At 43.4% G+C, this 27331-nt stretch overlaps 1 protein-coding gene across 1 annotated transcript in view; it reads right to left on the reverse strand.

Moving 5' to 3' along the window:
- CNTNAP5 (contactin associated protein family member 5) overlaps positions 1–27331 on the reverse strand; it is a 411826-nt gene that overhangs the window by 86711 nt on the left and 297784 nt on the right. The gene's annotated exons all lie outside the window — the stretch shown is intronic.

Genomic DNA, 27331 nt, shown 5'->3' on the forward strand with positions numbered 1-27331 from the left:
ACGGCGAGCACTTCCGGGATCGATCCGGGATCGATTTATAGCGTCTAGACAAGATGCGATAAATCGATCCCAGAAGATCAATTGCTTACCGCTGGACCCGGAGGTAAGTATAGACGTACCCTCAGTTTACCAAGTGATCTAGGTCACTCTGTATCAGTGACCTATCCTCTTCATTATTTAACATTCCCCCCATTTTTACATCATCTGCAAATTTTATCAGTGATGATTTTGTGTGTTCTTCCAGATCATTGATAAAAATGTTAAATAGCGTAAGGTTGAGAACTGATCCCTGGAGGACCCACCTGGAAACAGACTTACTTGATGAAGATTCCCTGTTTACAGTTACATTTTGAGACCTATCAGTTAGCCAGTTTTTTATCCATCCAATATGTGCCATATTAATTTTATATTGTTCTAGTTTTTTTAACCAAAATATTGTGTCGTACCAAGTCAATTGCCTTAAAGAAGTCTAAGTGTATTATGTCAACATTATTGCCTTTATCAACCCAATTTGTAATCTCATCCAAAAATATAACCAGTTAGTTTAACAGGATCTAGCTTTCATAAAACTCTAGTAATTTGTATTAATTACATTACCCTCCTTTATCTGCCTGTTTTGTTCTGTACAAGGTCTGACTAATATATGTTCTGTATTGCTCAAGTAATATATAAACAACAGCTACAGAAGATATAATTTGAGTAGGACAAGAACAGTCGCATTCCTATTCTTGCCATGGGATCTTGGATGACCACAAGTGATTAGAATCTTTTTGTTTATATCTCACAGTAATTCTAGTGCAGTGTTTTGGAGGGAAGAGTGACACTTCCTTAAACATCAACACTTCCTGCAGCACCTGGGCTTTCCCTGGAGTTCTTCTATCTAACTAATGATCCAGCTTAAACCTTCGAATAATAGGATTTTGAAAGCAAATGGCAGCCTTACTAGATTTTAATTCTGAAATTAAAGAAATGTATACTAGTGATTAGCCCTCCTCTAGCAAAGATAGCACCTGGGGACATTCCTTGATGGTCTCCTACTGTTTTGCTTTGGTTTCTGAGATCACAGCTTGAGGTGGTCTAGCTGCTCCATTGTTTGGAACGTTTAATACTGGAGTGGGCAAGGCATTGGAGATCTATATACAGTGAGAACCAATTCTACACTAGCTCTTTGGAGACACTACATGATCTAACAATAGGTCTTCTTTCTGCTCCTACTCTGACAAGCAACTGGGTAAAAATGGAACTATTTTACTCCACAGATCAGATCCTTGTGTGTATTTGCAGTCCTATCTTCTGATAGTTAATGAAAAAAGTATGATTTTCCTCCCTTTTCTTCCTGCTACCCCTGCAGAGCCAACAGAGTACTGGAAGAGGGAACTGGAGTTTCTTCTGGCTTGGGCATTGCAGGAAGAACTATTAACTCTATTCTAGTGCATTCTCGAAGACAATGTCTTTTGTACAGGGGTAACTGAGGGTGGAATGTGGCATGCACAGTCTTTATTATTAATGTTGGTTTATGAGCCAGCAAGAACAAACCTTGACTTTCAGTTCCCAGGTTGATTTTGCTGGGCTGGCAGTTGGAAAACAACATCTATTTACTGAGCAAATTTGCCCAGGAAATCATTGAGACAATGTCATTTCTACAGAGTCTCTTTTCAGAGTAAAACCACACTTTAATTTCTATAAATGGATTATAATAACCAGCGACTCGCATGGCAATGATTAGATTTCAAATGGGGCAAAGATATCCTGGATAAATGTACTGTATTGCTGAACTGGTATAATAAGAATAAATACGTACATTAATGGCCGTACATAAATTATATATATAAATGAGACAAGGTCGGTGACTGACACAGCTACAACAACACTGCAAACTGCATATACAAAATACATTTCAATCTGGTGTGAAAGTGAGGCAGATGACAGATCTCACCAGGGTCAGAGTGGGCTAATATATTTTAAGCAGAAATCCCCCAGTAAAATAAACAAGTTCTGCCAAAAAATTGATGGTCTGACCCATACTTACTATTGGCATGATGCCCAGACTTGGGGCAGGACCCTTCGGGAAACAAGATGTGGCAATGGAATGTCACCAAATATATTAATTGGTGCAAGAGATCAGCTTTCAGTTTGAGGGAAATCTGTTATTTTGCTTCATAAAACTTCACAAAATATAATCAGATCTAAAAATCCATTTTAGTTACTTATTTGGATGTATTCAAAACATTTAAAAGTGCTAATCTGGGACTATAAATGCCTTTGATACAACCACAAGGCTAGCATTGCAATGATCTCTCTGAAGCCAAGAAGGGGATGGAGGGTCACTCCAGGCACATATCCCAATTCTCCAGGCAACCATCTCAGGGCTCAGCTAACACCTCCCAACCCAAAAGCCAGGGAAAATAAATGAGCTTTGCAGCACACGCTGAAGGTGAACAGATTTGAACCATTTTGCAACAAGGGTGGGAGAGTGAATTCCAAATTTCAGGGGCCCTTGCAGAGAATGCCCTGAACTCTGGAATTCACTCTCCCCATTTGGTCTGGTTTTGACCACCATTATCCTAGAGGCTGATTAGCTAATAACAAATGAGGATCGTTCCATAAGGCCAGGTTATGACTGCCGACCAACTGCCCGGGGTAGTGAGGGATGGCACATAGCTCCAGCAAGAGCTTTGGAAGGCTGTATGGATTCGGCCTGCACAATGCATCTAGGATTGTCAGAGAGAGAGAGGTCCACAGGCTAGGCTAACTGCTTCAATAACTCTGAAGGGGTAGGTGAGTTGTGTGCTCTCCCAGACCAAGCCCTGTCCTCTTCCCGCCTTACCTGTGCCATCTGGAAAGGCTAGTGCAGGAGTCCTTGCTATCTTGGAGCAATGTAGGTGAACCAGGAACTAAAGCCTGGAAATTATGACTAACTCCTGCACAACAGCAAAACGTGGATAGGGTTGGAAAGACACAGAGTGAAGGTTTTGGTGCCCCCTCTTGCTGGTTGGGTCCCTGTACAGAGCTGCTCACAATCTAGCCAATAAGGTGTCCATATTGGAAAGCTACAGTAGATACATTTCTGGGACACTGACGGGAGCTCTCCAAATGTATTAGATTCAGAAGAACCAGGAATATAAGTGAAGATGACAATGCTGTCTGAAATTTCCTCAATATAATACGGGGTTTGGCTCACCACCGAAGCCACACTGTGCTCTGTGCAGAGATGGGGCTGCGTGCAAAGGTGTCGTTAAGCTGCCTTTACTTTCCCCTTCGGGGCCACCAGCTGCTAGCTAGTCACTAGCACAACTGAGCAGCCTGAAGTCTGCTTTAACCTTCACTACCTGGCAGTGGACCCAGGGGACCATTACAGCAGCAGGGGATCAGCAATGCACAGGGACCCCTTGGCCATTCCCCCTCTTCCCTGCCACTCCCCATGCAGGCAGAATTTCTGGGACCATTTAAATGGGATTTATGGTTGCTCGGCACTGCTAGAACATGTTAATCTGCTGGAACAGACCAAATTGTTTGGACACAGTAGGCACAACACCCATCTGGAGGTAAACATTCCGCTGGAGAATGAGTCACCTAGCGAGGTACAAGCTTCCCTTCCCATATCTAATAAAACCACATTTTACTAGTCACCAGAAGCATTAATACTGCTAATTGAATTTCTTTATAGCCTAAAGGGTTTAAATATATTAAAAGGCAACTATAAATAAATAATTGCTGATAAAATACTGATGTCAACTGCTGAGCCATTCTGCCTCCGTGAATGTTACAATTAAGGTCAGTAGTTAATGTAAGTAGTGAAAGAGGGAACTAGGCTCCAATAAACAAGTGCAGTCAATTTCAACTTAAGGACACACACAAACTAGAGCACAGTGTTGGCTCGGTTGTCCTATGCTCAGAGTGTAATTAGATCTCCCTTGGTCTAAGCAGCAGGGGCATCATTTGTCATCCAAAGGGATGCAGGAACAGTGTGAGATTGGGCAGTTTAGAAAAATGCAGTTGTAGCAGAACATAGATAGAAGCAACTCCATGAAATGAACTGGCTGTAAGCCCGCATGTATGGGGGGTGGGGGAAACCAAGAGACAATAAATGAGAACATTCAAAGAATACTCTTCTAAAAAAAAAAACCTCCCATTGATACATCCTGACCAGTTTTAAAGGTCAGGATGACAATAATCTGTTTCTTTAGGGAGCATCTTAATCAACTCTGAACTTGTTTTTTTTTTTTTTTAACCCAGTGAACGACTTTTCCAGCTTTCTAATGTGTTCGTTCTTTATTTTTTCACCATGTAATGGGTCTCGAGATCCTACATCTACTGTAACAAAAAGAAGAATGTGTATATGTGTACTGGTGCCCTGCACTGGATGGAATGGGAACTGCTCAGCTGTGTCTCGTAAGTCCTACACTACTCACCAAGGTTCTCATGTCACTCGTGTAGGTAAGGGCCTGTCCTTCAGGAACAGGATTGGAGAATCTGAGTTCTACCTCCACTGTTGCAGTGAAGTTTGGAATGAGCATGGTGTACAATGCCGTGACAACCACAGAGCCCTAAATGACCATGGAGCTGTTACAATATCCTATATCTGCACATTGAAGCCAGATTCTTCCACCCTTACTCACATGGACGAGTACTTTATGCCGTGCGTAGTCTCACTGAAAGGAAGGTGCTAGGCTGTGACTTGGACTATGCACCTACATTATGGAGAGTTAGTAGCATCACTCCTTTACAACTCGTTGCCTATTACTTCTGCCCCAGAGCAGGACGCTGGTGGAGGCTGGGTACCTCTCAACATGCAATACACGGCAGCTGAGCTGGCATAGGTAGTGCAGTAAGGTGCTACTTGTATCATAGCATCCTCTGCAAGCCATGGCAGTGTCAAGGAGTTCTGTTTTCTATCATCTCCAGTTGGCTAGGAGAGTCCCCTCCATGCCAGCAGATGATGAATAGACCGCAGTGATTTATACTTTTGTCATCTCTTGGCTGGACTGCAGCGGTGGGATACACCTAGGCCTGAAGGCTTCAGCCCATGGCAAACTCTAACAAATACAGACTGCTGCAGTGCATCTCCTCAGCAATATGGGCAACCACAAGTACATCAGACTCATCCTACACTCTCTACATGGGCTTCCCATATAACATAGAGTCAACAAGGATTTGGACTTTATCATCAAGGCACTCAACAGCCTGGGCCCAGCATATCTAAAACACAGCATCAAGTTCTGGGGCACAGATCGTGGTCTACAACTCCACTCCTCAGGCACCATGGAACGTTCTACCATAAGGAAAAAGCTTGTCTGACGATGAGACAGAGCTTTCACAGTGGTCAGTTCAAGACTGTGGAATGAATTCAAGCAGGAACTAAGGGCCATCACAAACCTCACCACCTTGCACTCTTCAACCTGTCTTCGTTAACATACACACAGAGCAGTATGGATGTTTAAAACAAAGCAAGTCTGCCAAGACAAAATCTTACAGTGCACACACAGTTCTCCCCTGGGGAGAGGACAAGAGAAAGAATGGGTAGTGTGGTATAAAACATACACAAGATTCTGCCACTCAGTCACACTAAGTAGTATACACACAGATATATGTGTTACATATATATATACACACACACACACACACATTTGTGTAGATTCTGCTTTTCCTTGTACTTGAAGAATTCAACCTTCTGGCTAAGGTACAGGACAGAAAATAAACAAAGAGAACTTGAACAGTTTATTCAATTAGGGGACATAAAAGCAAAAATATACTTCCTAATCATGGTGGTGTGGGAACACCACTATAGTTAAGGTTGCATCATGACATCTGTTTAAACGCCAACCTTTCTCAGTCCTCTAAAGTCAACATGCTTACTTGGATTTCTTTGAAACGTGGTGTGCCTCAGGAGAGTATCGGGTAGTGTTAGCAGTCCAAATTTGGAGTGATTTGAGTTCTGGAGATGTAAGCCCCCCAAAATAGCCATTTTAAAAAAAAACACAAAAACTTTCTACATGGTTTCTTTTTTGTACAGAGCTTGAGATCAAACTATTAGGTTGCAATCCCAGAATTTGACCAAACTAAACTGAAGTCACGTTGTGTGTATTTAGCCACCATTGATTAAAAGCAGAACACCACATGGCTAGGAATAACTGTCAGGGTTTTCATAGGCAAGGCCAAATTGCTGCAGTTGCAGCTTTGCTAATCAGAATGGGAGGAGGGGAAAAGAGTTAACGTATCTCGAGAATGAAAGCAAGTGAGTGGACAGCGACCTTGGTTCTGAGTGCCCCCAACACATATGTTTTATTGTTGTTATGACTAGAAATACTAGAAATGCTTTGCTGATAAGAGATCATGACTATTTTGTTGCAGTTAGAAGTAGGGTTGCCAATTTTAGTTGGATGTGTTCCTGGAGGTTTCATCCAATGACACAATCTTTAATTACTGGGGACACCAGGACAATCCTGGAGGGTTGTCAACCCTACCCGATAGGGATTACTATGATTTATGATTTTTATGAGCGTTAGCTATAAAAGATTAAGTAAAAGTAAACACGTCAGAGCAGTCCAAGGGAGCTTTTCTTCGGACAAGGAGCAGACACCTAAACTCCCCGTCAGCTGGACAGGCACCTTGGAGCCCAGTTAGTGACCACTCAAAACCATCTCAGACTTTTGGTAACTGTGTTTGGGTGCTCCACACCTACTGCTAGAGCGCATGTGTTTGTGTGCTTGAGACCTAAGAAAAAGTAGTTTTAGGTAAAAGCACTCTGTTTGTATCAATCATTTATCAGACGGAGGAGCTGTGTCCCCATTGATTAATTCCTGATGGTGCCTGGAGAGAAACAATTAAGTCTGCTTTGGGTTCTGAAACCCCTGGATAACAACGTGATGTGGGTCAAAATGGTCTCATTCTGTCGAGTTTAACCCAAGGTAGCGTATGACGCTCACTAAATCTCTGGGGGCTCCAAACTGAGAACAGTATTTAAGAACATGTATATTTTTACACTGTGTTACTAGTGACTGGATGAATCACAGACCTCTTGATGACTGTGAACTCACCTTTCAATTAACAGGAATAAGGATAAGTTAATCAAAGGCCCCAACTAAGACAAATGGACCTTTGAACTGAGCGGTTGGAGGTTGCTATAATTTAATTGTGACTAGAGGCCTAAGTGGTTTTATCTATACAGGTTTACATTTAAACAAAAGACAGAGGATTCAAACAGCTGGCCCACCTAACATCGCCATGTAAACACCTCTTCGCATTCATACATGCAAATACATACATAAGCTAGTAAGTCTTAGTCTTTATCAAGCCTTCCTCGTGACTTCTAGGGCACAACCCAACAGCACCAAGGGGAAAAGAGGCATCCTCCTCAATTTTGTGGAGAAATGGTACTAGAAAAGCTCTGGATGAATCAGAATATCAAATAAACACATTTAATTTACATGTTCCAGTTTCCTTTCTGACTCTATACTTAGTCACATATTTTAACAGCTCAATATTTAAAGGAAAATTGTGTTGATTTTATTTTCTCTCATTGCAATGCTTTAAAAAAAATGTTAGGTAGCTCCCCAGTCTTGCTCTGATTAAAGTCAGTGTGAGTCTTGACATTGACTTCAATAGGAGCAGACGCAGGCCTGCTGAATGCCTCATTAAATAGACAATTCCACAGCACCTTCCAAAATTCTGCTGAACTTTTCCTTTCAAGCAAATAAAGCAGGTAAACTCAAAGGCCATGAAATGTCACTATTAAATTTAGACATTTAAACTAAGGTACCTGACAAATTAGCCACCTTCTCCCAAGTCATCTTAAAAAACGGCAGCTCTGTGGGATTTCCCCTGGCCGTTACCACTCCTTGCAAAGTCAAAGCAAGAAAGCTAAGGTTACTGTTGTCTGTGTAAAGTCACAATGTGCTGAAAGAGCATGTTATTCCCTAGACGTGCAGGTTTAGTGTGTTTATAATTCACACTTAAGGTCACCATATGTCAAGAGACTATGTTGTTCTATAGCACAGCTTGTGTCATCATTTTAGTCCGACTGCTAAATAGCTCTAGGTTGGTATGAGATGGTATTTCAAGCAATATGATTTATTACTCATAGCAGGACAGTGGTCTTCTGGCTAAGGTACAGGACAGAAAATAAGGAGACATGGGTTGTATTCCTGTCTCTATCAGAGATTCTCTATATGACTTCTTAAGTCCCTTCATCTCGCTGGGCTTCAGCTGCCCTATCAGGGGAAAAAAACAACCAACCAACCTTGGGTAACAACAACCCTCATCTACTCCCAAGAGAAAGCTCAACTCAATAGATCAGATCGTCTGGCCCAGCTAGCGTGGGACAGGATTGGAAGGGAGGTTACCCTGTGAAGTCTCCAGCAAATCTAACCACTCCTGCATGTGGAACTGCACCCAGACTCCTCCAGCCATATGGATAGATGTACAAGATTTGGTTCTCAGACTAGTAACTTGAGCAGCAAAAGAGTATTTTGCACGTCCACACCCACAGAACCCTACATGAAAGAGCAATATATGCTTAAAAATAAAAACAACCCGGTTTGCACATTAAACTTCCCTTCAAGAATACGGGACTGTGGCCTGTGAAAGATGTTCTACCAAGAGTCTACTCTCTTGTTTCTGGATTTCTCCAGAGGCATATCCAAACAGTCTTCCTCTCTATCTACTGCGGTGATCACCAAAACCACCAGTTCAAAACATCCAATATCCCAAATTCAGCAAGGTAATAACAGGTCTCATGGCTCTGTCAGGAAAGGCCACTCTTGCCTGGATAATGGCATTTCCTGGGCCGTTGCTATGGTGTCTTGTACTGCCACTACCAAAAGCTGTGTTGACTTTAATCTCTTGCTGCACAGTAAGCCTCCAATAAATATAGTTAAAATCTTTTCCCAGGCAGAAGAGATTGGCTAGACAATCAATACCCTGGTTGTGTAGGCGGGACTTATCAGATATATTTTCAGAGTGGTACATGTAGCGAAATCCTCCTGCATTTCTTTGAAAATGGTCTACATGCAGAGTGTGTAAATACATTTACTCCAATTGCATTTACTGTGGATATTTTCCCCCCAAAATGCAATGGATGTGGTATGCTTTAAGAACTGATTTTAAAAGAATAATTTCCCTGTGAGCACAATACAAAATATTCCTTCTTGGCGTGCACAGAGAAGGAACTGACTTTCAAATAGTAGTAACTCCAGGGCAGATCCAGAGTAACTAACTGCACCAGCTCTGCAACAAACAGAATGCCCAGCCATTCAAAGGACCTGATTCTGCCCTGCCTTGTCTCGTCTGTAGTCATTCATCCCAGCCTGTGCAAAATGAGTGTAGGTGTAAATGGCTACACTAGATGCAAGGCAAGATGGAATCAGGCCCCAGAGGACTGAGTCCAGTGGATAAGGTTTTAAAGTAGGAGTCAGGAGGCATCATGGGTTCTATTTCTGGAATTGCTACTCACCTGTTGTATTTCCTTAGCACCTTGCTTTGCCTTTGTTTCCCCAAGGACTTAGAGATGAAATGTTCGGGGCAGGAATTCTCTCTGTTTGCATGGCGTCTAGTACAATGAGGTCCTACTTTTAGGTACTATTGTGACATTAATAATAGTGAGGGCATGATCTGAAGCCCGCTGAAGTCAATGTGAGTGTTTTCCTCGTGATTTTTGGGACTGCCCAAAAGGCTGAAATGTTCAACAAAGAAAAATCAGAGAGTTCTCTGTCTAGCTAGAGTATTTTATGTAGCTAGCTTCCCGAAGGTCAGAGACTGAAATCAACTGAACAAAGCATAACCAAAGGCCTTCTGGGTTTTGTGAGGGAGATGGGGGATGAGAGAAAACTGTCGAAATAAAGCCTAAATCAGTTTATTGCCCTCTTGTATAAGACTGGCACAAAGGACAATGCTTTCAAATGTTACATATGTTAATGTGGATTTGACTATCCACCTGGCGTTTCTCATCACCTAACTAGTGTTACTTTTAAGCAGCCATAATTGTCCTTTGGCTATTATCTTAAATACATGAAGAATGAATCTGAATGCTTTCACCACATTATAGCTGGGACACTTTTACATATCTAATTTCTGTGTCTGTGAATTATTCATAATATATTTCAAACTGGCTCTTCTGGATAAGGTAATTGACCTTGTCGACATGAAGCACCCTCTACCTTGACTTGGGATAATTAAATCTGTGATGTGGTCCATTATTTAAAGGTAATGACTTTTCATTAGGTTAGACAATATATTATTGCTAAACTAGTCACCTGATTCTGTTTTTAGGGCATCCGAGTTTTCACTGTTTTGCAAAGGGTTACTTTCCCTAGAGTAATGTTTCAATGCTAAGTGGCATGCAACAATCTTAAGAAGCCATTCTTTGAAAACAGCAGGTACAAATTTATCAGACCAAATGAAATTATAAGAAAGCACCTAGACCCAGCATTGATCGGGCCAAATTTTTAAGACCTACTTATATGTTTGCAACCTCAATTGTGCTGCAATTTTGTGGGTGCAAATAGTTTACCTGGCTAAATATCTGATATACAAATACAAATGCTGATTAGACCTGGCTACTACATACCTCCATCATGTCAATTATGTCATTTGCACCTTTAAGTGTTTGCTGAGATCCAGTGTGACACTACATATTCTCAGGAATGATGCAGTCATACAGGGTAAAAAATATGTTACTGTTTCTCATATGCCTGGAGGAGAGATCTTGCCCATGTGAATATTAATGGATAAAAATGGGTTTGTTTAGCCTGGAGAACACTGAGGGGTGGACACGATAACAGTTTTCAAGTACGTAAAAGGTTGTTTCAAGGAGGAGGGAGAAAAATTGTTCTCCTTAAAGTCTGAGGATAGGACAAGAAGCAATGGGCTTAAATTGCAGCAAGGGAGGTTTAGGGTGGACATTAGGAAAAACTTCCTAACTGTCAGGGCGGTTAAGCACTGGAATAAATTGCCTAGGGAGGTTGTGGAATCTCCATCATTGGAGATTTTTAAGAGCAGGTTAGACAAACACCTCTCAGGGATGGTCTAGATAATACTTAGTCCTGCCATGAGTGCAGGGGACTGGACTAGATGACCTCTCGAGGTCCCTTCGAGTCCTATGATTCTATGTTAAAAATTTAGAACGCCTGATTCTTTCCTGTGCTCCAGCTGCTTTGTACCACTCCGGTAGCATAAAGCGGCCTAAATCCAGCTTAGACAACCACTGAGGGATACCCCGTACATGGGGAAATCATTGGGTAGCACAAACATTTTGTAGAAGCTCCTGCATCAGCCTTTCCAAGTAGGGGGATGGCCTGGCTGGCTGTTCTAATGTATACTGGCACCACTCCAGCAGATAGACAGTTCTAGGCTTACAGACATCTTTACATTCTCCATCCCTTGGTTTGTGCAGAGTATTCCTCTGCCGTTCTAGAAAACTGGCAGTTGGCACTGTGACTCCAGCACTCCTACAGTCTTTAGATTCTGTCTGAAAGCACGGCATTGAGTCTGCTTTGGGGTAATATTGCTACCTCTGCTTTACACCCTGGGAGCTTTATAATATTATCCAAGGGTCAGCATTTATTTTTCAATAGAACGGAATTTTAGAAAACACTCAATTACTAAGGACCAAATCGTATAGTCCCTAGGTAGGCTCAAATTCACTCTTGGCCTAAGTGAGCAGAATAATGAGTGGCGTTGAGCCTTCTCATGCTAGAGGCTAATTTGATCCTCAATACTTATTATAAGGTGAATTACTCATATACTACGACACTACGCTACTATACAGACGTTCATACCACGCTCATCACTGTAGTATCTAAATGCCTTCAGTAGTGAATTTATTTGACCAATTTAGCCCTTTTTCATTTGTTATCCATGAACAGACTTTTATGGTTATAAATGTGTTAGTTATTTAAAGTTGTTTAAACCATTCAATACCAACATAATGCAGCCTACTTAATGTTTGCAAACTATTTGCTTTGACTAGGTACTATCTGAATGGTCACTTAAGTCACAAGGTATTGTTTCTGCCCTCTGAGTGGATGATTATAAATAATAAGGAGTGCAAAAAGATTTCAAGACGGATGAGTGAACATTTCCATCAAGGCAAACATCTGCAGGAATATTCAGGAGACTTTCATTTTCCAGGAACATTCGGGACGGGGAGGGGAGGGAGGGGAGGATTCCATCCTACAGATGTGTGTGGACAATGAATCAAAAAGGCTGTGAATGGGGTCAAAATGAAAGTGAAGTTTTTCCTGGAATTACCTTTTGGAACATCCGTTCAAATCTATTTTTCACTCACGAAAATGTCCTATTAAAGGTACAAAATATCGATTGAAGTAACACTATTGTAATAAATGCAGGCATTCCCATGGGGTTGAGCTAGAATAACTTCCCTTCTACTAATACAAACTAGCCAAGGAAACTATCCTTTCAAGAAGGACTATATGCAATTGTCTTGCCTCCTAAATTATATCTTATAGAGTTACACTGGCTTTATTTGAGTAAACACAGCTGTATACTACACATTGTATGTTTATGTCATGGTTATGTGGTTATGTTTACCCATTAGCTTCTGATTTTACTTCACCACCCAGTTACTACAGTATTACAATGGGTCTAATAGTCTCTTTCACTTTGTCCGTTTACCTATTAATTTTGGCAATGGTGTGTTTCCTGGAACATAAATTTCACCCTTTGAAAACATTACAATCTTCAGCACAATATAGCTAGACTGGTCCCTGAACCTTGTAGAGAAGTGAAAAGAATCGTGCAGGGTGGCATTTTGGGAAGACCGTTCCTCCCTCTAGAGGCATTAGTCATAGATAAGGCGATTACTCTGCCAATAAAATGCTGGTCTATTTAGCAGAGGTTTCTAATGTTCTGCAGATTGGCTGGAGTCCTAACCTGTCTTGTAGAGGAAGTAATCAGAATGCAACAGTGACTCATTGCTTCAATCCAGGATTTAAACATTCAGCATGAGTGACACCATCCAGAAGTGAAAGCACTGGTTTGGATCTGGTTGCTTAGTGGAAACAAGGGTTGCAAATAGTCTCTGAATTCTGCTGATTGGAAAGAGCTGCTGGTAAATTCAGCTATGGATTACAGAGGGGTAAAGCTGGCAGAGGAGACAGATTTTTCTTAAAGAAGAGGAGGCCAGAGGGAGGCCCAAATACACCTGCCAACAGGAGAAGTCAACAACTCCTACCATCCCGTGCTCCATCGTGATCTTAGCAGAAGACACCACCACTTCATTTATGATGAGGGTATCTCAAAGTAGGAACAGTCCTCAAGCCATGAGTATGGTCCTCATCTGGGCAAAATGGGGGCACCTTTGCTTAAGAGCATCACACTGTTGCCAATGTGAGAAAACCAAATGGAGGTTTCTGCTCACCCTGGAGCTTGGCAGAGTAGGCAATAGCTAAAAGAAGACTTTGCCCAGCAAATGGGCTGAGAAAGACCAATCAGTCCTCATCAGTCAGCTGCTTTTAGGGTTCATTGCCTTCTCTCTCCCTCTCTCTATTGTAATGACCATTTGAATCAGAGGCTAAAAGAGAATTTCGCATTTAAAATACTCCTTTACATATAAGTGATGAGAGTCTTTCTTCAACACAACTTCTCTGATCTTTCTTCATTTCAGCATGCATCCTGCCATTGGTCTGGATTCATCAGTAAAACAAACTTGTCATGGCTGCATTAGGTTTAGTAATGGAAAACTGAGAAAAAAGACAACCAGAAACCATTATTACCTTCCCTGTTTCATCAACACAAGCGCCACTGCCAACATTATGGTCTCATTAAGTAACACAGCCTGCATAGAAAGAATAGAGAAAGGCTACTGACTGCAGACAAAGCCACTGGGAGCACTTTTCATGCACTATTAATGTTAATGTAGTAGAATGGCTAGATCCTGTAAATTGGATGCATAATTTTTAATCTCTAGGTAAACCATAGGTTTAGGGGAAGGGAGAGTGAGAAATTAAACACATAAGGGGAGAGTAAAACAGATAGTGCACAAGGCAGACAGGCAAGCCCTTAGTACAAAGCAAATCCTGCACAGCTAGCAGCAAGGGTCTTTGAAAAGCTTGCACATAAGGGGAGAGTAAACCACAAGGTACTTAGATGCTGCAATTTAGACGCCTATCCACCCACTGGAATCGACAAACCCGGGTTTAGGGGCCTAGGCTCCTCATACCATGCATGGTGCGAGACAGGCAGCTAAGAGTGGAATCTATAAAAGCCAGAATGCTAGGCAGGAAGCCTATCTCCACTTGGGACCCGAGGAAGAGAAGGCAGCGTGAAGGCTGAGCTGATCGGGGGAAGTGGCTGCAGCGGGGGCCACGCCCCAAACAGACTCAGCTGGCCTGCATAAAGAGGCTGGGAGCCAGGCACTTAAGAGTCTCTCTCTGTGTTCAGGGAGAGAAGGGCCTGGCTGCAGGGAGCTAGACATAGGGTACCTGTAGTGGAGCAGGGCTGGGGAAAGGCTGAGGAGCTCCAGCCTGGAAAGCCCCAGGCTGTGGCCTAGTATTAGGTCAAGGGGTACTGGGGGTTGCAGAGAGCAGCCCAGGGCTACTCCAAGGCAGCAGGTCCAACCCACCCCTTGCCAGTGATGAGTGGCCTATACTGCAGTCTGCCCCAGGGAGCGGGGGCTGGTTGCTGATTGGCAGTGGCCTAGTACTGAGGCAAGGTGGGGATAGTGGGTGGGGGTTCCCCAGGGAGAGGAAACCCAGATCTGTGGGGTACTGCCAGGGGGCAGCACCCAGAGCAAGGAGCACTGGGGTCCTGGGAGGGACACAGGGGCCAGAAGTAGGGACAAGGCGGATCAGCGGCCTGCAGAGGGCGCTCCAGATGCTGGACGAGCTGATTCCTCAAAGCAACCAGTAGGGGGTGTTGCAGGGGTGAGTCTGCACCCTTACAGATCTCCATTGACTGCAGTGGGCTTTAAATCAGGACCTGCAGGCATTCAGAGTGCTTTAAAAATTCTCTGAATCCTGGTCTATCAAAAATAAATCATGGTAGAATAGCCTAAAGTATATGTGTGTGTGTGTGTGTGTGTGTGTGTGTGTGTATAGAGAGAGAGAGAGAGAGAGAGAGAAATTATCTGAATGGGTGGGTACATTTCAGCCCACTATGAGAAAAACTACCATTGGAATGAGAAACCTCTTCATTATTCTCAGTAGACAAGCCAAGGTTTGAATGGGCCTAATTCTACTCTCAGCCCTGGAGGTGTTCTTCTGCAGGTTAGGGTTGAGGGACATTGGTGAGACCATGTGAAGAAGCTGGCACCACGCTCTCTCTGCTGTACCAGTTCTATCGATAAGCAGAAGACTTCAATCTACAGGCCACTTAACCTGGTGCCTTCACCACTACTGAAGTCATCTTTGAACGAAAAGTCCCAGGATGGCTCCCGAGCCATAAAGATAGGAGTTACAACATCCACTGATGCTACACAGTGTTCCTTGTGCATGTCAAAATGCAGGACATTCTTAATTTAAATGCTAAACTTATAAAGATATTCTTATATCACCATAGAAACAACCCTGCCTAGAATAATGTTGGTGGTGCAGTTGTTCTCTGGGATGTTATTAACCTGGAGTAGTGTTGTGTCTTCAGTCTCCTCTAACTCACTGTCCAGAGTGGTTGGGTTGTTCATTTAGGGAGACAGAACCCTAAAGGGTAGAATTTTTATTCCTTGTTACAGTTACCAAAACCATCTTTACCTCTAACGCTCTCCATTCTAAGGGACGGCTCCTGCTCCCATTGAAGTCAATCATGTAATTCCCATTGGCTTCTCTTGTGCAGGATCATGCCCCAAGCCAATAGCTTAGGCATATGAGCAGACGACTATTTAATAATTACACTGATTTCACCACTGTTTTCTTAGACTGCCTCATCTTCTCTTACTCCCTCTTATTCTGCCTAAACACATAGACACACACTAAGTTAATTTCCCTGAGGTGGCATCTGGGTATGGAACTGTGGAGATGGGTTTCAGGGTTCTTATACTTAATTCTGTAATGAGAAAACAGGTTACCTTTGAACCAGCTGATGTGGCGAGGGATAAAGCAAAGATGGTTTGTGATTAAAGACATGGATCTTGGAAAACAGGATTTCTTTTTCCTGGCTCTGTTGCTGACCCGCTGTGTCAATGTGGCAAGACCTTGAAGGTGGTATTCTGAAAAGTGCTCAGAGTTTATATAACTCTGCTCCCAGTGGAATCAATGAGTGCTTTTGAAAATACCCCCAATGCCTCAGTTTCCCTCACCATAAAATGGGGATAACAATACCACCTCCAGGCCTTGAATGCTTATTTTTGGGAATCTCTGATTTCCTCTCTAGATAGAGTGCTCGTAAAGCTGCTGCTCCTCTGTGGAACTGGTTCTCTCAGGGCAGAACGACCCCCTTGGCTAAACCTCTCTCCCATTAAGGTTTGAGTCTTCCTTGGATCAAAGAGGTCAAGAACGCACTCAAGCTCAAAAGCTTTTTCCATTTCCTCCTCAATCTGCCTGGCATGGTGGATGTTAAAAATGCCTCTCCAAAGACACATTTAAGGCTTGTTTTCTTTCAGCTCATCAAAGTCTTTCCAGCTCCTTAGCAGGCTCCATCAGATCATCCCCAAAATCAATCGGGGGAAAAAGCAATTTGTCTATTGCTTTTTTTAGATGCTTCTCAAAAGCCTCCCACCCCCAGTGCCAGACAATACTTTCTCTGTGCTCATTCTCCCCGCAATAATAAAAATAAAGAAATAAACACAGACTTAAAAAGTGCTATTTTGCAGCTTTCCTTCTCCTTGCACAAAATGTACCAGGAGAAAACTCTATCTGTCTAACACTTGGGGAAGGGTCTTAGGGCGGTACGGTTTGAACAGTATCTGCAAACATAGCCTTTTAACTGCAAACACAGTATTTCTGCCTCCCACTCTCTTCATTGCTTCTGAGAAAAGAAAACGCCTTCTCCATCAGCCTTATGGACATGAGCTCACATTCATCGTCTCCGACAGATTTACACTAGGGATGAATTCAGTCCAAAGTGAATCTACCATGAGTTAAACCTGGACTCGGTTTTCCATCCTCTAACCTCTCTCTTCTCCTCCTAGCTGCACTATAGAATTAAGCTAGGACATAGGTGCACGCTGAGGGCATATTAGGGCATGAGCAATCTGATGTGGTTTCCTGCAGAGAAAGAGCATATAGGGGTTTAAAGCAGGAGACTTGGAACCAAGACTTTTGGGTTCCATCCCCGTGACTTACTGGTTGACCTTGGACAAGTACCTTAGCCGGACTGTGCCTCAGTTTCCCCAGCTCAAAGGGGGATTAAATTTACCAACCTCACAGAAATGATGCAAGATTATATTCATTAACTGAAATGGCTTCTAGATCTTCACAGAAAGCGTATGCAGAAATGCAAATGATCATTACTGGATACCTGTTCAGGCGTATTTGATAGCACTAGCCCAGGAATCATCAATGTGGCTGCTTTGCAGATGCTGACAGCAGCTTCTTTAGCAGTGTCAGCCAAATTCAGAAATGAATCAGAGGACGTTTACACTGCTGTGATTGACACCTTCTTCCGGACTCCTCAGTGGGCAAGTTTCACCAACACCACAGGCCAAATTCAGAGGCGATCAGAGGATATCAGTTAAGTGTCGGTAAGTGAGTCAGAACCTAATGGAGTTTAACTGAGCCTACACCTGTGTAACTGACATGTTGTAGAGGCTAGAAGATGTAAGCCACACCAAGCTTGCATCTCCTCCCGCACACGGTCCTCTTAGTTTAGCTATTATCTGCTGTTTTTGGGGCCAACAAGAAATCATTAGCAGCTGACACTGCAGTTAGTCCAAGCAACATTTAGAATAGAATCATAGACGATCAGGGTTGGAGGAGATCTCAGGAGGTCGTCTAGTCCAACCCCCTGCTCAAAGCAGGACCCCCAACTAAATCATCCCAGCCAGGGCTTTGTAAAGCTGGGCCTTAAAAACCTCTAAGGATGGAGATTCCACCACCTCCCTAGGTAACCCATTCCAGTGCTTCACCACCCTCCTAGTGAAATAATTTCCAGTAGAGATAGGGAAGTGCTCTTACCATTATATAAGGAACGGGGGTGGGGGATCTCATCTGGAATACTGTGTGCAATTCTGGTCTCCTGTGTTTAAGAAAGATGAATTCCAACTGGAACAGGTGCAGAGAAGAGCTACAAGGATGATCCGAGGAATGAAAACCTACCTTACGAGAGGAGACATAAGGAGCTTGGCTTGTTTAGCCTAACAAAACGAAGGCTGAGGACAGATATGGTTGCTCTCTATACATGCATCAATGGGATAAACACCAGGGAGGCAGAGAAGTTATTTAAGGGCCAATGTCAGCACAAGAACAAATGGGTATAAACTGGGCCTCACCACATTTAGGACTGAAATTAGATGAAGGTTTCTAACCATCAGGTAAGTGAAGTTCTCAAACAGTCTTCCAAGGAGAGCAGTGGAGAAAGAAAACCTAACTTGTTTCAAGACTGAGCTTGATACGTTTATGGAGGGAATGGTTTGATGAGATTTCCTACAAGGGCATTTCCATAACTGCTAGCAGCAAATATCTCCAACGGCTGGAGATGGAACACTAGACAGGGAGGGCTCTGAGTTACTCTACAGAATTATTTCCCAGGTGTCCTGCTGGTCAGTTTTGCCAACATGCTCAGGGTCTAACTGATCACCATGCTGAGGAAATGGGAAGGAATTTTCCCCAGGTCAAACTGGCAGAGATCCTGGCAGGGGTTCACTTTCCTCTTCACCATAGGGAATGGATCACTGGCTGGTTTGAACTAATAAAAATGGTGGGTTATATGTAATTTTAAGTGCTTAAAACAAGATTTGAGCACTTAGTAATTCAGTCAGAGGTTATGTGCCTACTTCAGGAGTGGATGGTGAGGGTCTCTGGCCTGTGATGCACTGAAGGTCCACCTAGATGATCATGATGATCCCTTCTGGCCTTAAAATCTAGGAGTCTATGAGAACATGCTCAGATTAGAATTATTGAATGCATCAGCCAAATGGCTGCATTACGAGGATACCCACCCTTTTGTAGCTCTTGAGGAAGGGGAGATATTTTCCTGCTTAGGCAGGAGTATTTGTTTCTTGAGGGCTGGGCAGGTTGCAGTTTTAACTCATTCTACATTTTTATAACAAGCAATGGATTTGCTGTTTATTTCTAGTTGTGTTCATCCCCAACGATGTGCTGAGTGCTGCATAACATGCAGCTATCAAAACTATCTCTGCTTCGTAAGAGAGCCATAGCCAGGATGGTGGCCTATCCAGAGATTCAAAGGAAGGAGTCAATTATATTCAAAAAAGAAAAAATTCCTCCCCCCACACAGCTAGTCATTTTCATTGGTTACATTCTTGGGCCTCCCACTAGAGCTGGGTCAATAGGAAGGACTGGAGTGAAGACAGGCTGGATGCCTGGCACATTTATCCAACCTTTGCCCCACCCAAGACTTCAATTTTCATGTGATCGTTTTGTTTTTTTCTTTGATTGTACAAGCTGCTGTCCTTTTGGCTCCTTTGTTGCTGTGCTGTAGTTGTGCTGCTCCTTCCCACCGATTATATGGGGCTGGTGGCAAGACAAGAGGGATGGGAGCATGGCACACCAGATACACTGAGTCAGAACAAACACCCCAAGGTCCTAGATTCCATACTAACAAGAGTAACATATGCCTTCCAGCATCCTATCCAGCAACGACAAAAGGGATGGCTCTCTTACTGTGCTGCCACTGGATGCCCCATTCCCTGTTACTGAGCACCTTACACGCTTCAATGCAGTTATCCTCATAACACCTCTATGGGACAGGACAGTGCTATTACGCCCATTTCACAGATGGGAAATCGAGGCTCAGCGAGATTAATGTGGTCCAGGCTCGCAGCGGCAGTCTGTGGCAGAGCAGGGATTTGACCCTGGGTCTCTCAAGTCCCAAGCTAGAGCTCTCATGATTCAATGTGTCTCTCTTTATGAAATCTGCCTTCTTCTGTAGCTAAATATTTTTGGACCAAGCTGTTTGCACATTAGAGAAGGTGCTTTCTGTGTACTGCAAAACTCAGAATTTATTCACCTTAGGGGGGGTCTTACAAACTTATTTTCTTGGTAAATTCTGTCACAGACTCCCATAAACAAAGCAGTGCATTTTCAGGAGAGCTCTTTCAGATCAGCTGAAAATGCTGTCCAGGGGCATGGGGGGCGGGGAAGAGACATTTGCTAAAGAATCTTAAGTCACAGCCCTGTTCAATGAGCAACCAGGCGCACAGCTGTACAGGTCTCTCAGACAGCCCTTCCTCATCAGCCCGTTAGCCACAGCCCGGAGAAGCACTTGGATACTAAGTATGTCTAGAGCTAATGCAAACGACAGTGCCTTGCTGATATTCGCCATGGAGACATACATAGCATCACACATCAGGAGAGAGAATCACCCCACGACTCTACAGAGCTCTATCACTGGTCCCAGCTGTGGCTCCTAAGCTGGGATGCAGGGAAGGAATGGGCTTTCCCCTACACTCCGTCCTCGTCCTGGGCTGTAGGGGTTATTTTCATCATAAATTATCGCTCCAAACCTGCAACCAAGACCTGGTGGTGTCATTTATCTCAACTCGCTCCTCAAGGGGTGCAAGTTGTTGACAGGGGGCACTGCATCAAGCATTTGTTTAGGCTCTGCACGTTCACATTACGGGTCATTCCTCAACTTCTACATGGTCACGTTGTCCCCAGCCTTCATCCCCTCATCTCTCGCTCGGTTTAAGAGCACACCACTATTTTCATTTGGGGTCAGTGCCTGGGGGCAGTTGTTCTGGGGAGCCAGGTTCTCCGCAATTCTCAACATTTCCTGCCATTTTGTCACATGGTAGCCTTCCACAGTGGTATTTGGAGGTAAGGGATTTTCAGAGCCAAAGCTCTTTCTGGATTTCAGCATCTTGGGTGGTGTCCATACAATGGGTATCTTGGGTTGGCGCTGCCAAGCCAGGATTCCTCCAAATGTCCTCTTCTCTGCTCCTTCCATGGGCTCCCACACTGCACCGCTCAGTGCAGCACAATGGGGCAGGCAGAGGGGAAGATGTGTAGGCTGAGAAAGGCACCCTCTGACTCATTCCTCAGTCTTCTGGACCGCAGCAGCATTACCCTAACCCCAGAGTGGGTCATGAGGGAGCATGTATGGGCAGAAGAGTCAGGGGCTTGACAGAGAGACATGCGGCACGCTGGGCGCATTAAGGGATATGACCTGAGGTGGTAAAATTCAAGGAGGGGATTGGACTGGAGAGGGGAGACCAGACCATGAGGGGAAAGGCCCAATGGAAGTGAGGGGACAGGGAAATGAACCAGGTTGCAAGCAAAGGGAAATACAATGGTGAAGAGAAGAGGAAATGGAAAGAGATTGGGAGAGACCTAGAAAAAAACACTGAAAGCTAAGAGAGGAGAAGGACAGACTTTTGGCTGACTCTGGTGATCAGGTCACCTGAGTTATACTCCCAGCTTTGCCATGGGGGACCTTCAGCAAGAGACTTCATCTCTCTTTGCCTCAACTTCCCCATCAGGAAAATGGGGATAATAATACTTTCTTAACCCACAAGTAGGAGACAGCACCTCAAGATCCTCAAATGGAAGGTGTTATGTAGATGCCAAGTGTTATCATGAATTTTTTATTATTGGATAGGGAAAGGCAGGTGGGATCAGGAAAAGCAAAACAAAACACTCGCTCACTTCACTTACATGCAAGGGCATCAGTTTAGAAACATTCAGGTGATGGGAGTGAAGTTATGTCCCCATAAACAACATTCTATTTGATTCTATTATATTCTGCAAAGTCGATGGGAGTGCAAAAGTGGAGCATACAGACCTATGAAAAGTCTAGAGGGAGCAAAACAAGTTGTGTGGGGGGGGTGGTAACTGCCCCCCTTCTCCCATAAAAAAAGTGATATTCCTGCTCACATCCACAAGACCTGTCAGAGAACTTGGTAGCTACATACTGTGAGTGGTGGGGACAGAATTCCTCTCTCTTGTCCCATTCTCTCTCAAGTAAACCTATCTTTGTACTTAAGAAACAAGAGTTTCGGAAAAGATTTTCATAGCCAGCAACCATCTTGAATGCCCACGATTAACTGGAGTGGTCAGTTATCTCCCTCACAAAGCCGGTTATTCTTGCTATGATCAGGTTTCACGTATTTTATTATTTGCAACCTTCCCACAATTTAATAGGTTAAAATGTCTCTCCAAATCTCTCTCTGCAAGTAAGTGGACTGATATCCTCTGTGTTACATTTCTGCTGCAAACTGTGTTGCAGGTGCTCTAAATATAGCTTGGTTTATTTTTGAGTAATGCTTGCAAGGGGCTGTCAGCACCGCCACTCTGGAGTGGAGAGGCAAGATGGGATAGTGGATAACACAGACTTCTAGTCAATCATTCCCAGGAAGAAGATTCTAATTACCCAGTCATAATTACACTGCACAATCTACACCTGACACCCATCAGCCACTCTCAAAGATGAGTCATTCTCTGAGGGCAGGCTGCCCTGATCTCTATTGTTTTATACAATGACAAACTGTCTCTTGGTAATATAATAGCAAAGTAAAGTACCTGGGATGATAACATGGAAATTATCTTTCAAAGGTGAAGGAGTAACAGTGGGCAAATGCATAAAGACAAATTATTATTTACTTGTTGTCAGTCTTTTGACATCACTTCACGTTACTTTTCTGTTCAAAGTTGGTTGGAAGCAGTTTGTCCCCCTTGCTTCAGAATGGGAGCCTGGGTAAGAAGCTAAAGCAATACTGGAATTTAACCAGAAAATACCAGTCCACTGCAATAATTAACAAGAGCAAAACGGACTGGGGATATGCCGCATAGGCACAGTCAGAAGGGATTGGATATAATCTGTGTTCTAGGATGGGCAATACAGAGCGGCTGGGAGGTTCAGGGAAGGGGCACTGAATGGGACAGGAAAGATAGCTGTCTGGATGAGTGTGGACGCTTTCTCTTGACATGGAAAAGGTTTAAGGCAGGCTAGAGACATGCCAGAGGGTCTCAGTGTTGAACCAATGCCAAACTTGGTATCTGCAGAATTACATTAAACCCCTGCATGCCCCTACGTAGACCCAAGAAGTTGTCACCAAAGCAACTGAGCACCTCTGATCAGCAAATTCCCCTCAGAGTTTGAGTTGGGCATTCACCTTCCAGATCAATTAACAGTTTAGTCTAGATGAAATGTTGGGACGTGGGGAGGCTATCATTGGAGGGGCAAACAAGACAGGGCATGTCTACACTAGCTTTCTTTACCTTTAACTTGGGGTGCACAATACATTTATAAAGATTGGTGTGGCTGCTTTCCACACCCTTTTCTTTACCCTAGGGAGGAAGCCCTAACTCAAGGTAAAAGAGTAATTAAAAGCAAGCCCAGAGAAGGAGAGGAGATAGAAAGAAAATGGTGAAGAAATACAATTCTTAACTCTACTATTTGAATTTGCTCTCCTCCTTCAATTCCCTGCCTAGGTTGGTGCACTGGAGAAACTGGCCCTGGGGTGTTGTAAATTTAGCTATCCAGTTACTAATATGCAGTAAATGTCTTAAAGTTGTCATGTAACTGATATATGGGAATGACTAGGCTAATTTATGAGTTAAGTCTCGGAGCATGCCCAGTGTTGCTTCTAGAAGCCTGAGCAGACTAAGACCCAGCAAAGGGCTCATTCATTTAGTGAAGGTGCTCTCATATCTCTAAGCAACTTGACTCCTGACTCTTTGCTAAGCATTACAAGAAGACACCAGTATATGAGACAAAGCATCCATTATATGTGAGGAAAGGAGAGAAAGATAGAGAGTGTCTTCTCTTTCTCAGCGTCTGGCATGTTCTCAAAGATGCTGGATTGTCTGCCCAAGGAACTAAAGTTCTCTCTTAATCCCCAGGACAGGGACGGCATTGGCAGTAGCAATATGAGCTTCCCCCACAATTCTCCACTAATAGATCTCAACTTTTGACATGATGGACAGCTTCTAGAGGTGAGATGGTAGCAAGTCTCCAGAGTCCCTGTTTTGCCTTGACTATCAAGGAGGTTGCCAATATACACCAAATGTGGTGTTTGCTTTTGTGAGCTGGACACCCCTCAATAACAACTGGCTTTAGAAGTACCAACTAGCCACTAGATTGCAACAACTGTTGCTCAATAAAAATGGATTTTAATTCCCTCCAATGCCATGAAAATCAATTCATCCTTCATGAACACACATGCATACTAAAGTCGACAGGTTACTTAAAATCTAGGCTGGTGGCACAGAAGCAGATACGGTTTCAGCTGACATTTCACATGTGAGTGAAAACTGATAAGCTAGTCCCAGACAGTAGAAGCTGCAGAGGAGAAGGTTATTACATCAACAGGGCATAGATTATAACTCTGAACTTCAATTGATATAAATCAGAGTAGCCAATTTATACCAGTTGAGGATCTGGCCACATATGCAGGGACACAGAGCAGGGCCAGCAGAAAGAAATTCATTGACATATGCTGCAGCAACGCCACAGAATGCAAAAACCTCCCTTGGTTTTAGAGGAACTGCGTGAGTTTTGCTTTTCTAGCATGCCCAGTGCCTCAGGGCTAGATTAATGTTTTGCCAAGTCAGAGCTGCAAAGAGCTGACAGGCATGAAGGGAAGAAAAAATAGGAATCTCCACACTGCTCCTCTTTGAAACATGCCAGCGTTAGATACACTGGCCATGGATTACGCTTTACTGCCATGATCTGCACTATGCTAAGTAAACTGACCTGACTTAAAAAAAAATCCAGTGTCAAAATTGGCCCAGATCTTTTACAAGACTGGGATTAATAATAATAAAAACAACAACTACTACCCTGTCAAGCCTGGATGCCTTTCTGGAAGGTGTGGCTTCAGCCAAACACAAGTTGGATTCAGTACACTAGTAACCAGGTCAAATTTAATGGCCCGTGTTATGCAGGAGGTCAGACATAATAATCTAATGGTTCCTTCTGGCCCTAAAATCCATGAATCATAGAATATCAGGGTTGGAAGGGACCTCAGGAGGTCACCTAGTCCAACCCCCTGCTCAAAGCAGGACCAACCCCAACTAAATCATCCCAGCCAGGGCTTTGAATCTATGAATACCACTAACAACACATTTACATGTATATACTGCCTTGGAGGCAAGGATCTCAGAGTGCTTCATAAACTTTAATTAAGCCTCACAACACCCTTGTGCCAGAGAGGTGTCAGGTTCCTCCCAGGTGTCACATAACGGAGACCGAGGCAAGAGAAAATCCCCCAAGAGTCTCGAGGCCATCATGTGCTAGCATTATTTTCTCTTGTAGATCAGTTAATAAAGAGCACCGGGAACATTTTTATTTCAGCGCAAATTTCAGCTAACACGGAGATTTGGATATATGAGGTTTTGGGGAAAAAAACTGGGGTATCATTTAAAGCCATTTAATATATAACCAAGAACCAGCTGTCCCTGGAACCTTGTCATTTCAAGAGCTCACACATTTTATTTGTGTATATGTTCCATGTCTTCCTAAAGTCCACTGCTGTAGGCTAGTGACAACGCCCTGGATGACAAATGTCAAATGTAATTAAAGAACAGAGAATGGGGGGAAAAGAAAAAAGAAAAAGAAAGCTGGCCACATCCACCCTTCAGGATTATGTCCTCCCGGGCTCTGCAGTTTTTCTGGTTCATTGAATAAATCTGAATTAGAGAACCAGGTTATGAGCTATGAAACTGCTGCATGGTCCACTGTCACTGGGATGCTGCCAGTAAAACAGCACAGTGCCGTGGCTTCTTGCCAACCTGAGACAATCAGCCATGCTACCGACCACCTCTGCTTGTATCCTCTCCCTGACAGTGGCCAGCACTGTGTGAGTCAACGGAAGGTGCAACAAATGCTTTCACTGCTAGCTGCAGAATTATCTGCCTATAGGGAATTTTCTTTTCACCATGTCAATTAGTGACTGGCTTATGCCCTGGAGCACGGTTGTTAATATTCAGGATTATAAAAAAAAATCATGATATAATTTGCATCAGGTCCTTAGTAGTAGTAGCAGTATCTCTGTAGTATCTGTGCACCAAACACATATATGTATATGTCAGTTCACATCCATGTATACTATTATGCCCAGGCAGCACGGCTTTCATGCAAAGATCAGTAGCCAGTGTGCTGATAATACATGAGGAACGGCATCACATAAAGCAGCCAGAGATCACTAGAAGGATGTAGTAATGAACAAAGGACTGGAAAGTCATATTTTCCTCTTACCCTCCACCCTACAGCTAAAATAGGATACATGTTTTCCTCTTTCCTTCTCTCCTTTATCTCCTTCCCCTGTGGTTTTTCCTCCTTCATGCTCTGTCTATGGTGCTGAATACTAACATATTTCTTGATTTTGTCTGGGTATTCCTTTTCTTGTTGGCAAATTCTTCCTATACCAAGAGGTCTATTTCACAGTTTTAAATGTACCTAATAGTCAGGTTATCTGCCCAGTGGACACATGGGTTTTCTGTCTTGCAGGTAACCAATCAGGCATTTCAATACATGCCAATGCTTCCCATTATGCTGTATACATGAAACATGACAGAAAAGAATTCCCATGCAACAGCACTTTAAGTCTTGGTTGACATTTCAGTAGGATTAGCTTTTCACTCACTGACAAGTCTATAGAATTGCTTGTCTGATAATCAAAGCACCAGGATAGCACATGTATAACAAGTAACAAAAAGAGGATTTTCAATTATTTAGACAGCCACCCTTATCCCTGTACATCTCCCCTGGATAACTAACTACCTGAATCTAGCAGGGTGCCTATGGGTAGGTAACTGCCCAGGGTATTCATCAGGGACTTGCTCTACAAGAGCAAATAGAGCGGTGAGTATTTCCTCCCTCTGGTCTTCCTGCCACCATGAAATATCAGGCCAGAAAATCTGATCCTTCTACCAGAAAAGGAAATTAGTTTTGTCGGAGAAACTGTGCTGAGCTACCAAAAGCCCTGGTGAGTAGTTATGTTCCGTATGCTTCAGGCTGGCTCCGATACTCATGATGGACTGCAGCCTTCCCCTCTGTGAATACTCCAGGAATTTGGAGCAGTTCAGCTGCTCTCTATTCGGATTTGCAGTGGCATTCCATGTTTGTACAGCACCGAGCACAGCGGGGTCCTGATCTGTGACAAGGGCCACTCAGCACTATGGTAATACAAACAATAATAATACACCCGACTGTTTGCTTTTAAAGTCAGTTAAATAAAGCAGCTGTGGTTTAAGAGAGGCATATCCTAGTCTAGAAGAAAACCTTTGGGGGTGGGGGTGCACAAGCATTGTGGAATTCCATT

This window comes from Trachemys scripta, chromosome 11 (genome assembly GCF_013100865.1).
Source record: "Trachemys scripta elegans isolate TJP31775 chromosome 11, CAS_Tse_1.0, whole genome shotgun sequence".
In the NCBI taxonomy this organism is placed as follows: domain Eukaryota; kingdom Metazoa; phylum Chordata; order Testudines; family Emydidae; genus Trachemys; species Trachemys scripta.